Source organism: Humulus lupulus, chromosome 6 (genome assembly GCF_963169125.1).
Source record: "Humulus lupulus chromosome 6, drHumLupu1.1, whole genome shotgun sequence".
NCBI classification, from domain to species: Eukaryota; Viridiplantae; Streptophyta; class Magnoliopsida; order Rosales; family Cannabaceae; genus Humulus; species Humulus lupulus.
Window position 1 is genome coordinate 215783412 of NC_084798.1, and position 13215 is coordinate 215796626.

Consider the following 13215-nt stretch of genomic DNA (forward strand, 5'->3'; position numbering starts at 1 on the left):
TATTCCAGTAATGCCCTTAAGCCTTATTAGTGAATTTGGGTCGTTACTGCAGCCACCATCACAACAACCACAACAGTCTGACGATAATGATTTTGGAATTGATTTTGATGACATTTAGTTTTATTATAATGCTGTTTTTAAATTATTAATATTTTGTGTTAATTTTTTTTTTATTTTGGAGACAATACAACTTATGTTTTGTTATCTTACATTTTGGAGACTATGGACATTGTTAAAATGGTGTTATTATTTACTTAATAAATTGGTTTTATTATTTAATTAAATAAGTTGGTTTTATTTATTTATTTAATTAATATTTAATATTTTATTGAATAAATTTTAATCAATATAATTAATTAAATATATATTTTTTTAAATCCGTACACGTATAATGACAACATGTAGTCGGCGTAGGGTGAACGCTGAACACAAAAATATGAGTTTTCGTGATATTACAGCGACACCATGTCGTTGCTAAAGGCATATAAACCCACGCACTCTTCAGCGACGACATGGCGTCGCTGTAGATGGAGCGGTTGATGGACCTAGAGCGACCACATTTCGTCGGTGTAGAAGTTTTTGAAATTCAAATTTTCAAATTTTGCAACCACCAACAACAACGACATGTTGTCAATATTCCAGTCCAACCGAAAAAATGATTTCCTATTGCGACCGACATATTGTCGCCATAGATTGCTACACATACGGACCTACAGTGACGCTAGTTTGGCAACGATATGTCGTCATTGTATACTTTTAGCGACGATTTCTTGATCGTCGTCACTGTAGACTATTTTTCTTATAGTGTAATAAGTTTTAAGAATATATAAAGTAAATGACTATTAGACAATAATTTAACTAAAATATGAATAGTGTCAAAAACGTATTAGTGATTCTTTTATATAAAGTATTTATATCAAAAGTAACTAAAGTAAATAACAAGAAGACAAAAAAAGTTTGGAAACACCTCAGTTTACCACGGTGCTATTTTTACAATGCATGTTAGGTACGATATTATTGCAAAAACGATTGTATTCTTGTAGGAAGGTCTAGCTAGTCCTAAATAAGCTAGAAAGTTAAAGTACTGAGTAGGAAAAGGACCACTAAACTGCGTAGTACATTAATAGAGGCCTAATTTGTACTTAGGAAACCTACAAATTAAGAAATTTATTATTGCATGTGGAGAATTAAAATCTACGTGGTGGTTAAACTCATCATAATTATTATTTAATTCAACCAATCAAATTTGAGAAAGATGAGACCTACAGTTTTAAAAAGGTATTATTACATCAATGAGTGTAATGTTTTTGTGCCTAAGAGCACTCACATTAGATGAGCTAAAATGTGTTATTCTTTATAATATAGAGAAAAAAATAGTTAAGTAGTCTTCCATTGGATGATGTAAAGTTATATTTTTTTACCTAAATGAATAGTATTTCTTTATATGTAGTGAAATACTATTCATCAAGCTATAAATATTTTTAAACTTTTGTATATATATGAGTGTGATACTATTATGTTTAATTATTTTATTTCTTAAAATAAATAAAATATTTTTAAAAATATAATATATAAATAATGTAAAGAAGCAGATGTATGGTTTAATGTAAAAGTTTTGAGGTAAATTATAAAAATGTATGTTTTTGTGATATATTTTTTACTACACTTTCTTTATAATATTTAGCTAAAACTCATAAAAACATATTCCATTAGCTCCTTTATACATATATTTATAATAGCTACGCACAAACTCCAATTAATCTATATCAACATTTACATAACATTTATATAATATTTTAATATTTTTTTATAACTTTTCTCTCTCTATTTAGTATATATTTATTATTATTTTTCTTTTTCAATTATTTTATTTTACTTTAAGTAATAAAATATGTTTAAAGATATAATATTTAAATGATGTAAAGAAATATATAGAGAAGCTGATATATGGTATAATGTAAAACTTAGAGGTAAAATAAAAAAATGTGTGTTTTGATGAGGTATTTTAAAGGATAGAGTAGAACACCCAATGTGAGTGCTCTAATTTACGTGCACATGTCATTATTCAAAAATTAAATTTTGCAATTGATTTTCTTTTTTAATATGGAAGTGTATCAATTTTTTTATTATTTTATAAGTGCAGAAAGATTTTGTTTTTTTTAAATTTTGATATAAATTGATTACTTTTTACCGAATGAAAATTAAGAAGAGGTGTACATTTTTAATTTTTTTTTTATAAGAGGTGCAATTAAAAAGAAAGGAGAGGAGAGAAAAAAAAGTGTGCCAATAAAAGCACACTTTTTCTTGATGAGAATGTGTGTACTTATACAATACATAATTTATTGCAACAATGTATATTCAAATTATAGTCACAATCGATACACAGATGTGAGTTATTACAGAACTATTTGATGGGACAAAAAGTATTTTTGGTGGGTACGTATTTAAAATGATCACCGCAATTATTTAAAAGATACGGTGGATTACTTCTAGGGGTGGCAATTTGGGTCACGACACGATAACACGACACGATTAAGGTAAACACGAACACGACATGTTTAATAATCGTGTCGTGTTCGTGTTTGAGTTTTTGACACGTTTAATAATCGTGTCGTGTTCGTGTTTACCTTAATCATGTCGTGTCATAATCGTGTCGACCCATTTAATAATCGTGTCGTGTCATAATCGTGTCAGACACGATAACACGAATACTTTACATAGGTTTTCTGATTTTTTTTCGTATAATTATGATTAATCGTGTCATAATCGTGTCATAATCGTGTTATCGTGTTCGTGTCGTGTTGACCTGTTTAATAATCGTGTCATGTTCGTGTTCATATTTTTGACACGTTTAATAATCGTGTCGTGTTCGTGTTCGTGTTGACATTAATCGTGTTGTGTCATAATCGTGTCGACACGAATCTGACACATTTACACGAATTGACACCCCTAATTACTTCACAATTTGAATCAACAGTTCCAATTATTATGGATGACTTCCATTTTATGTGACAATGTTCATTGTCGCTACTAAAGGATACCAATTACTACAAAGTTCGAGGAGCGAAGCGATAACATTCAAAGTTGTCGCCGGTGAAAGACGAATACGTTTTAGTGGTTTGACCATAAATTAATTAATTTATTTATTTAAAAGAAACTTTGTAATTTCAAATGCAGCATAGTGTTAACTACTCGTGCAATATAAATAATTTAGAGTAAGATGTTACATGAACATTCTTTTTCAGTAAAAAATAAAATAATATTATATATATACAATTATGCATTATGTTAATTAATCAACTAAAAATTTCATTGTAAGTATTGGCTTAAATCTTCTAATCTAAGACAGTGCCACGATGAATTTTATTTGGAAAAGTTTTGACTAATAAAAAATTTGACAATGCCGAAAATAGAGTTTCGATCATGTTACTTTCTATGTATATAAGAAAAAAGTCACGAGTGCAATAAACTATTTGAACTTTGTTTTAATATTGTAAATTATTCAGAATTTTCTGAAAAATTATAGAAAACTCTAAAAAATTATAATGTACATGATCATAAAAAATATTGTGCAAAAAATTGTCCAAGTAATAAAAACATGAGAGGATGTACTTTACACCTCTTTTCGAGGGATGCACCAAATAATTTCTTTATATATTTATATAAAGAAAATTAGTAAAATTAATAATTAGAAAGACAATTATAAAAATATGTTTTCCACTACAAGAACAATTAGTTCAAACTAGGGGTGGCAATTCGTGTAAACGTGTCAGATTCGTGTCGACACGATTATGACACGACACGATTAAGGTAAACACGAACACGACACGATTATTAAACGGGTCAACACGACACGAGCACAATAACACGATTATGACACGATTAATCATAATTATACGAAAAAAATCAGAAAACCTATGTAAATTATTCGTGTTATTGTGTCTGACACGATTATGACACGACACGATTATTAAATTTGTCGACACAATTATGACACGACACGATTAAGGTAAACACGAACAAGACACGATTATTAAACGTGTCAAAAACTCAAACACGAACACGACACGATTATTAAACGTGTCGTGTTCGTGTTTACCTTAATCGTGTCGTGTCGTGTCGTGTCGTGTCATCGTGTCGTGATCCAAATTGCCACTCCTAGTTCAAACCTTAAATAGAAAATGAAAAATTGAAGGGAGACTTATAAGGAGTATGTACATGTTAAAAAAAAAAAGAGATATGAAGTATGAAATAGTAATTAATTAATTGTTGTTTTCTATGAACATCAATTAATTAATAAGTTTTAAAATTATATAAAGTAAATGAACTCAAGTCAAAATATAAACAATTGAGAATTGATGCAGGGTATGCAATAAAAACTTATTAATCAATTTCTTTTGTCAACAGTAATTAATTAATGTGTTTTAAAGATATATAAAGTAAATGACTATTAGACAGAATATTTAACCAAAATATGAATAGTATCAAAAACACAAATGACTCTTTTAAATAAAGTATTTTTTTACCAAAAGCACAAGTTTTTAAAATATAAAAATTAAATAATTACAAAACAAAGTATAATAACCAAATGTGAATAGTGTAAAAAACAAAAGTAACTTTTTTTTATATAAAGTAATATATTAACAATTAAAAATTGGGTTTATAAGTTTTGCGTGCTTTGTATTTTTTTTTACTGTCTCTTTGAACTTTGTGTTTAAAAAAATTTATTTTTGGACTTTATATTTTGTAAAATGTTTCAAATAAATCTTTAAACTTAATTTTGATAAAGAAAAAAATTGAATATAACAAGACAAGTTTTAAGAAGAATGATTTTATTTTTGTTTTGAACTGTTAGTTTGGTGAATTATTTATAATTTTAGTTAAGAAAATTTTGAAGAAAATCGAGTTTACGGTTATATTTGTAAAATTTTACAAAACATAGGGTCCAAAAAATAATTTGTCAAAACATAAGATCCAAACAGATAATAAGACAAAATACATTTTCCAAAAAAGTATAAACTCTTAGGGGTGTTTGTTTTAAGCAGTTGAGTTGCCTTGGAAAGTGTAGAGAGATTTAAGATGAATGTAATATTAAACTCTTGTGTACAAAAATGTTCACCTTACCTTTAAAATACATGTAGGGCCCATACAAATTATTAACTTTACCACCTTAAAATTTGAACCAAACATAAGAATAATTTTAGATTTTAATTCTCATTCCCACATTTACTTTACTCCATATCAAACCACCCCTTAAAAATTTAAAACCACGTTGCTACTAGTTTTAACCTATATATCTTAGTCATTGTATGTTAGGTAAGACATTATTGCCAAAAGGATTATCGATTTTTCTTGTAGGAAGGTCTAGGCTCTAGCTAGTTCTAAATAACCTTACATATAGATTTAATGCGTTTCCATTTGATGATGTTGTAATGCATTTTAGTTTCCATGATCTAAGTAAAAATAAGTTAGAATATGTAGATATTGTAATTAAGTCCTATTTTGTACTTAGCAGACCTACAATTTAAGAAATTTGTATTGCGTTGATAATTCCAAATCTACGTGGTTGCACTGACCCATCATATTAATTTATTATTTAATACTTAGATGTACCATTTAAATCTAAGTTATTTTGATAAATAGAATAACATACAATTTGGTGTATACATGTAATATTACTAGTTAATTAATGAGTAAATGTGTACTTAATTAGTCAATTTTTTATTTAGGGTGCTTGAGATCACACTCTTGTATTTCTCTTGATACTCCTCTTAATTATTTAATTATTTCTAAATATATGTGTTATAAATTAATAAAAATATCTTTACTAGTTATTTATATTCAACAAATTATATTTCTTTACACACACTTTTAATACATTAAACTAAATAACAAGTATAAAATAAATTATAAATGTTAAAAAAATATTTTATATATTTTAATTTTGTTAGATACATAAAAGTTTAACATAATGTAATTTTTTTTATAAGGCAAGTTTTTTTAAAAAAATCTTAATAATATTTGTTCTTAATAATTTTGTTAAATTAAGAATAATGATATGTGCATGCAAAATATATATACCAAAATATTACACTCAATGACCGATGACGTAGCAATGCATTTCAACCAATCATATTTGATTAAAATGAGACCCACAATTTTATAAAACAGTGTCATATCACTAGTTATAATGTTTCAATGTCTATTTTGCCTGCACAAATTATTACTTAAAATTTAAAATTTGCAATTAATTTTATTTTCTAATATGATGATGTATCAGTCTTTTTATTGTTTTAATAACTTCTGGGTTTAATAAGATTTTTTTTTTATTTCTATATAAAATTGTACTTTTATACCAAACGAAAATTATGAAAGGTGTGATTTTTTCTTAATCAAGAGTGTAATTAGAAAGGTCCCAATAGAAGTTAATGAGAATGTGTATACTCGTCAATTAGATGGTACATGGTTTGTGTACAAACTCAAAACTATATACTAGTCTCCTTTTGGACTTTCATTCACCCCTATCCCTCCAATATTAAGATTCATATATAATAAAGATTAGTCAGTATGTAAATAATAGAATAAACATAATTTTTGTCTCATGAACTATTACCACTGCCAGATCGTGACTCTTGAATTTTTCATGTTATTATAAATTCCTCATGAATTATTTCTGCACTTGAGTTTTGGGACTATTAGGTTTTGTTTATTTTTAGTTGATGTGGCATGGTTGTAGTTGTGGTGGCATATTTGCAGCCGAGGAGGTCTTTTGGGGGATGTGATGGCAAAATCCTTTGATATTAAAATAATAGTTTGGTACTTTATTAGGAGGGAAAATTTAGGTTCGGTTTTTGAAGGTCTTGCATTTAAGATTAATTTGGGGGAAATTAGGGTTTTGTCGGGCGATTAGGGAGAATTGTGATTAACGATTTAATTGTGCGATTGAAACTTGGTGTGAATTTCTACATCGTTCGATTTTTGGAGGGATAAGGCATTTGTAGCATTCATTCATTTATTTATTTATACACGCCAAAAAAGATTTTTTTGGTCATTTTGTGGAGGGTAGATTATAGTGTCATTTTGGAATTAGAGGGCATGAGGTAGCATAGTCAAAGTGTTCAAGAATATTTATAGGTTAGTTGGGTTTGTAAATGTTGAAAGGTAGTATGGTGTGTTTGTTGGGGTGTGTGTGTGTTTGTGTGTACACACTTGGGTCTACTCCATTTCATCCATCTTACTACTACTATATATTGACAGAAACATTGCTTGCTTGAATATGACATTACGCCTCCTTTCAAAGACAAATGTGGGACACTAATCGGGTGCACTTTGAGGGATGAATAATGAAGAAGAAGAAGAAGAAGAAAGAAATTTAAACTTATGGCCCAAAATCAATACTGCTTAATATATAACGAAACAAATATATAGAGATTTTTTTTAATTTTTTTTATAATAAATTAGGTTCAAGGGTATTAATTTTTCAATCAGTCATGTCAGATTATGCCACCTCACCCTAAGAATGTCAAATCATCGTTCTGTTAAGAAAATTAAATAATATTTAATAGAAGTTTGACAACTCAATATCAAGAATACTTCGAGCGAGCTTAAAATAATGTGAAAATTTTGGGGGCGAGATATGATAGTGGTAATAGTTTGAGGACAAAATCCTATTTATTGTAAATAATATACATTCTCAACTAGCTTCGGAAAATCATGCAAGAGTAGGTTTTTCTTTTAAGGAAAACTTTTATTAACCAACACCCCTACGACTTCTCAACAAAAACAAGAGAAGAAATACATGGAGGGGTGGAACAAAACCACACAGAATCCTTCAGGACTTTATAAGAAAAAGAAGCTAAAGAATGAGCCGCACCATTCATGGTATGAAAAGAATGGAAAAATTATTCACACTATCAAAACTAGAAAGCTCTCAAATATCCTCAATCACTAACACCCAATCAGTATAACAATCAAACTTGTTGTTGATAGCACAAATAATCACAACACTATCAGACGTGAGGGAGAAAGAAGATAACTCCAATTGATTAGCGAGCTCCAGACCCAATTTGACAGCCAACGTCACAACCATCTCAACAGAGAAAATACCACGTAGAAACTTGGATCTAGCAGCCAGCACCTTACCAGAAGCATCTTGAACTAGAGATCCCACCCCACCACCACATGGATTGCTACTAAGAGTAGCATCACAATTCAATAAAATAGTTCCAGGAACTGGAGCTTGCCACTGAGGAAGCGGTTTAGAAGAAGGAGTTGACTCTGACAGAATACTCTTATCTTCAAACTCACTAAGATACCACTGGACAAGATCACTATCACAAGGAATAGGCAGAAAGTGGACTTGCTTGTTTCTTCTATTCCAAATACCCTAGGATAAAATACAGAAACATTGAAACTCATCAGTAGTAAGTACCTCTGTCATTTGCAGAATAAGTTGGAAATGATCATGGAACCCACGGGGAATTCTGTCTAGAAAATTAGCAAGCCTCCAAATCTGCTTTACTCCCTTATAATGCCACAGCGCATGCACTACATCCTCCGACCCTCTATGGAACACCAAGCAAACCTCATCTATTGTCATACCCCGAGACTTCAGATTAGAAAACACAGGAATCCAATTATGACAAACCTTTCATAGAAACAATTTGACTTTCGATGAGAGAGTCATCTTCCAAAACTTAGTCCACCAGCGCATAACCACCTGGCCATTAAAGGATTCAACACTCTCCTTCTTAAACCAAAAAGTTTTGTAACCACTCTTCAAAGTATAAGTGTCGTTCGTTTCAAACCCCCAGCACATATCATCAGCTTTGTTCAAATTGCCAGGATGCAGCCCCAATATCCACGAAATATACTTGGGATGAAAAGCTTGCTCAATGAGCTGCCTCTTCCAAGAACCATCAGAATGCCTCAAAGGTTGAACCCCCATTGCTTTAGGAACTAAAGCAGGGTCCGAAGAGAAAAGCAATGAGGACGAGGTACCCATTTATCTTCATTAATATGAACATCTTGCCCAATCCAAGTTCGCCAACAAATTCCTTTATCCAAAACCTCTTTCCCCCAAAGAAGACTTCTCTAAATAGTTGAGCTATAGGAACCTTTTTTTGGCTTTCATAAAGGTGCAACTGTCAAAATAACAAGCTTTCAGGACCCTAGATAATAAAGAAGAAGGATTGGAAAGAATCTTCAAACCTTGTCTGGAAAGGAGGGCCCGATTAAAGCCCTCAAGGCTTCTGAAGCCCAAACCACATCTAGCTTTCGATAAACAGAGAGTTTCCCAATGACACAAATGGATACTTATTTTCTCCTGAGAAGAACACCACCAGAAAGGAGCATTCATAGCATGAAGTTCTCTAATATGAGTATAAAGCAGTCGAAAGCAACTCATTATATAACAAGGAAGAGTTTGCACCACTGCTTTAATGAGGACTTCTCTACCCGGTTGAGAAAATAAACTAGCTTTCCAGCCACGAAGCTTTTTCCAAACCTTTTGTTTAATCATGGAGAATATCAACTTGACAGTAAATTATATTATATATTTAATATGATATTATTCTAATAAGTAAGTTTAGTTTAATTAAGTTTTATTTAAGTTATAAAACGTGTGATTTTATTATTTTAAATAATTATTATTATAAAATATCTCAAAAATATCATATTTTAATTTATTTAATTATTTATTATTTTTAAATAATTATCATTGTAAAATATCTCAAAAATATCATATTTTAATTTGTTTAATTATTTATTATTTTAAAATAATTATCATTGTAAAATATCTCAAAAATATCCTATTTTAATTTTATTTATTAATTTTATTCTATTTAAGTTTAAGTATTTGCAAACTACAGTTAAATATAAGAATATACTATCAAATATAATAATATTCCGTTAAAGTTAATACTAAAAAAATAAAAAACTGTTAAAACCAAGAATTTCCATTATCTACACACTTATTATATAGAAGAGAAACTAGCTAGCCACAAGAAAAGAAAACCCATAAGTGTATGACATTTAAAAATAATAATGCAGCATAATTTAGTGACATTTGGCAAATATATATATATATATATATTAGATACAAAGAATGTACAATATGTATGTTTACTTAATTTTATTTATAGAATTTATTAATTATTTTTATTAAATTTATATTATTGTTATATAAAGTTTGAAATAAATATTCTATTTTAATTAAATAATTTATTTATTTTTGTTTAAATTTGTGTTTGTTCTAATTTTTGAATTTTAGAGTGACAACAAGATATTATATATTATTTATTTAGTGTAATATTAAATATTATACGTGGATTTTAAATTTAAGTTTCTTGCTAGATTTTTTTAAAAGCAATTTGCTGTTAATTTACAATAGATTATATTATATGTTTAATATGATATTATTCTAATAAGTGAGTTTAAGTTTAATTAAATTTTATTTAAGTTATAAAATGTATGATTTTATTATTTTTAAATAATTATCATTGTAAAATATCTCAAAAATATAATATTTTAATTTGTTTAATTATTTATTATTTTATAATAATTACCATTGTAAAATATCTAAAAATTATCCTATTTTAATTTGTTTAATTATTTATTATTTTTAAATAATTATAATTGTAAAATATCTAAAAAATATCCTATTTTAATTTTTTTAATTATTTATTTGATTTGATTTAAATTTAAGTATTTATAAATTACTGTTAACTATAAAAATTGTTACGTTAAAATTTACATTTAAAAAAATAAATAAAGTTTATTACAAAAGTCGTATTTCACCATTTAATTAATTTGGCAGGGCCATGAATCTATAACTATTTAGTTTCGTAATTATTAATGAGTTAGTTGGCAAGCATGAGAGCTATATTATTTATATATTTTAGTAGTATATAAGGGAGATTCAAAATTCAATATATATGTTGTCAATATTTATCATATCAATCGTTTTCTTTCTTATATTCTAATAAAGTACTTAATTTTCTACATCTTGCAATACTAAATTCACACGAAAAATAGGTATGTATACATATGTCTCCATACTAAATTATTTTCATTTTCTTTTCATATCATCCTATATATATTTGAATTTTTCATTTTATGTTGTTATGAATAATTATATATATATATTTTTTACCTATGTATATGAACTAAACCAATTCTTAAACATAAAAATAATCTCTTCTATTTCCACATATATGTAATTCGTCTCATAATAATCCAATCTTTCTTAAATATATACCACAATGACTCTACCACATCATTATTTCTAGAGTGCTATTATTTGAGGTGCTCAACATCATATGAGGTATTACTCTATAGTTGATTAGTATAATATTTGTTAAATTCAAATGTGGAAAAATCAATATTAAATTGCACTAATAATAGTACACCACCTTTTTGTAGTGTTAGGTACCAATAGTACCCCTTAGCAACTATTTTATTCCTACGATAATATTAACTAAACTAGATATAATAATTTTATGTGTGATATCATCATCATGTATAGATTTGAGATCGAGCTAGGGCAAACAAGGGATTATACATGTGGAAGTTGAAGATAGCCGAGGGAGAGCCGTGGCTAAAATCTGAAAATAACCATGTCGGCCGACAATGTTGGGAATTCGATCACAATGCCGGTACACCTCAAGAACTTGCTCAAGTTGAGCAAGCTCGTGAACAATTCAAGAAAAATCGCTTTCACAGAAAACAAAGTTCTGATCTACTTATGAGAATGCAGGTATATATATATATATAGTAATGATATGTGTATCTAAAATATGCACTCAAATATTACACACAATGACGTGTCACTGCTTCTTAAAACCATGAGTCCTTGATTTTATAAATGTGATTAGTTAGATTAAACTGTCATATTAATGTGTATAATATCTGAGTGTATATTTTAAATGCACATATCATTACTCATATATATCACTCTATTAAGTTATAAGTTGCTCCTAGTAATAAAATATGATGTTACTAACATTATTAGGTACTAACATGATTTTATAAACTAATCATATAAATAAATTATATAGAGTAACTTGAGAAGAGATGAAATATGAGCAAGATACATGCATGTTGAAATAAAATAAAATTTTCACATTGAATAAAAGCGTGCTCATAATCAACATTCAAATGCTTTGTTTGTTTTTAAGCAAATAAGTCAAACGGAAAAGACAGGCAGAGGCCTAATAAGGCAGGTCAATGAATCAATTTATTATTATTTGTTTTTAAGTTTTGTCAAATTGCTACTTATTTATTTAATAAATTAAAAACAAAAAAGAAAGACGTGCTTAAATATAGCGAACTTAATGTAATAACTTTTTTATAAAAAAAAGTACAAAATGAGAAAACAAAAAATCAAGGAGAGTCAAATATTCTTATAATTTGTTACTGTTCATGAAGAAAAGAGACCTAATAGTAACTTCCATTATCAACCCAAAAAGGAGGAAATAAACAAAATTGAGAGTTATTTTTTTAATATTATTAGGGAATATAATAGTTTGGGTATTTTGTGTTTTATCATTTGATATTTTATATTTTCAATAATATTAATTTGATACTTTATAATTTGAAATTATATATATTTTATACCTTGTACTCAAATTTAAATAATAAAATTTTATTAATATGCTCAAATTGCTATCAGTTATATATAATTAAATTTAAATTTAAAACTTATATAATTGAAGATAGTTTTGTCATATTGATAAAATTTAAATTTAAAGTACCAAATATATTCAATTTTAAATTATAAAGCAACAGATGAATTATTAAAAATATAAAATATTAAATATGTATTTCAATAAAATACATAGTACTAAATAAATATTTATTATTATTATTATTATCCTATAAAAGGATATGGTTGAAAATGCAAGACATATTATATTTAAATACTAATATAAAATTAAACTCATAAAATAATAATATTATATTTATTTGAATTGCGTTTATTTTATTTGTTGTTATCTTAAATTTATTATTAATATATTTCTTTACTTTTTGTTGATTTTAACAAAAAAATAGAGACGCCGTAAATTAAATTTTGCCGATTAAATAAATTAAGAGAACTCACAATATCCTCTTTAAAAGAATATTTTTTATTTTATTTTATTTTAGAGTAGGAAGGGAAGCGCACAAAAAGGTAGAAAAATAGCACTACATCAGATAATGTATTTAATTTAGAGAAGG

The 13215-nt window shown here is 27.4% G+C and overlaps 1 protein-coding gene across 1 annotated transcript in view; it reads left to right on the plus strand.

Moving 5' to 3' along the window:
• Positions 1 to 10955: 10955 nt before the first annotated feature.
• LOC133783232 (lupeol synthase-like) overlaps positions 10956 to 13215 on the plus strand; it is a 36012-nt gene continuing 33752 nt past the window's right edge. The window contains exons 1-2 of the mRNA XM_062222778.1: positions 10956 to 11034; positions 11525 to 11755. The gene's annotated coding sequence lies outside the window, so the exon portion shown is untranslated. The remainder of the gene's footprint in view (positions 11035 to 11524; positions 11756 to 13215) is intronic.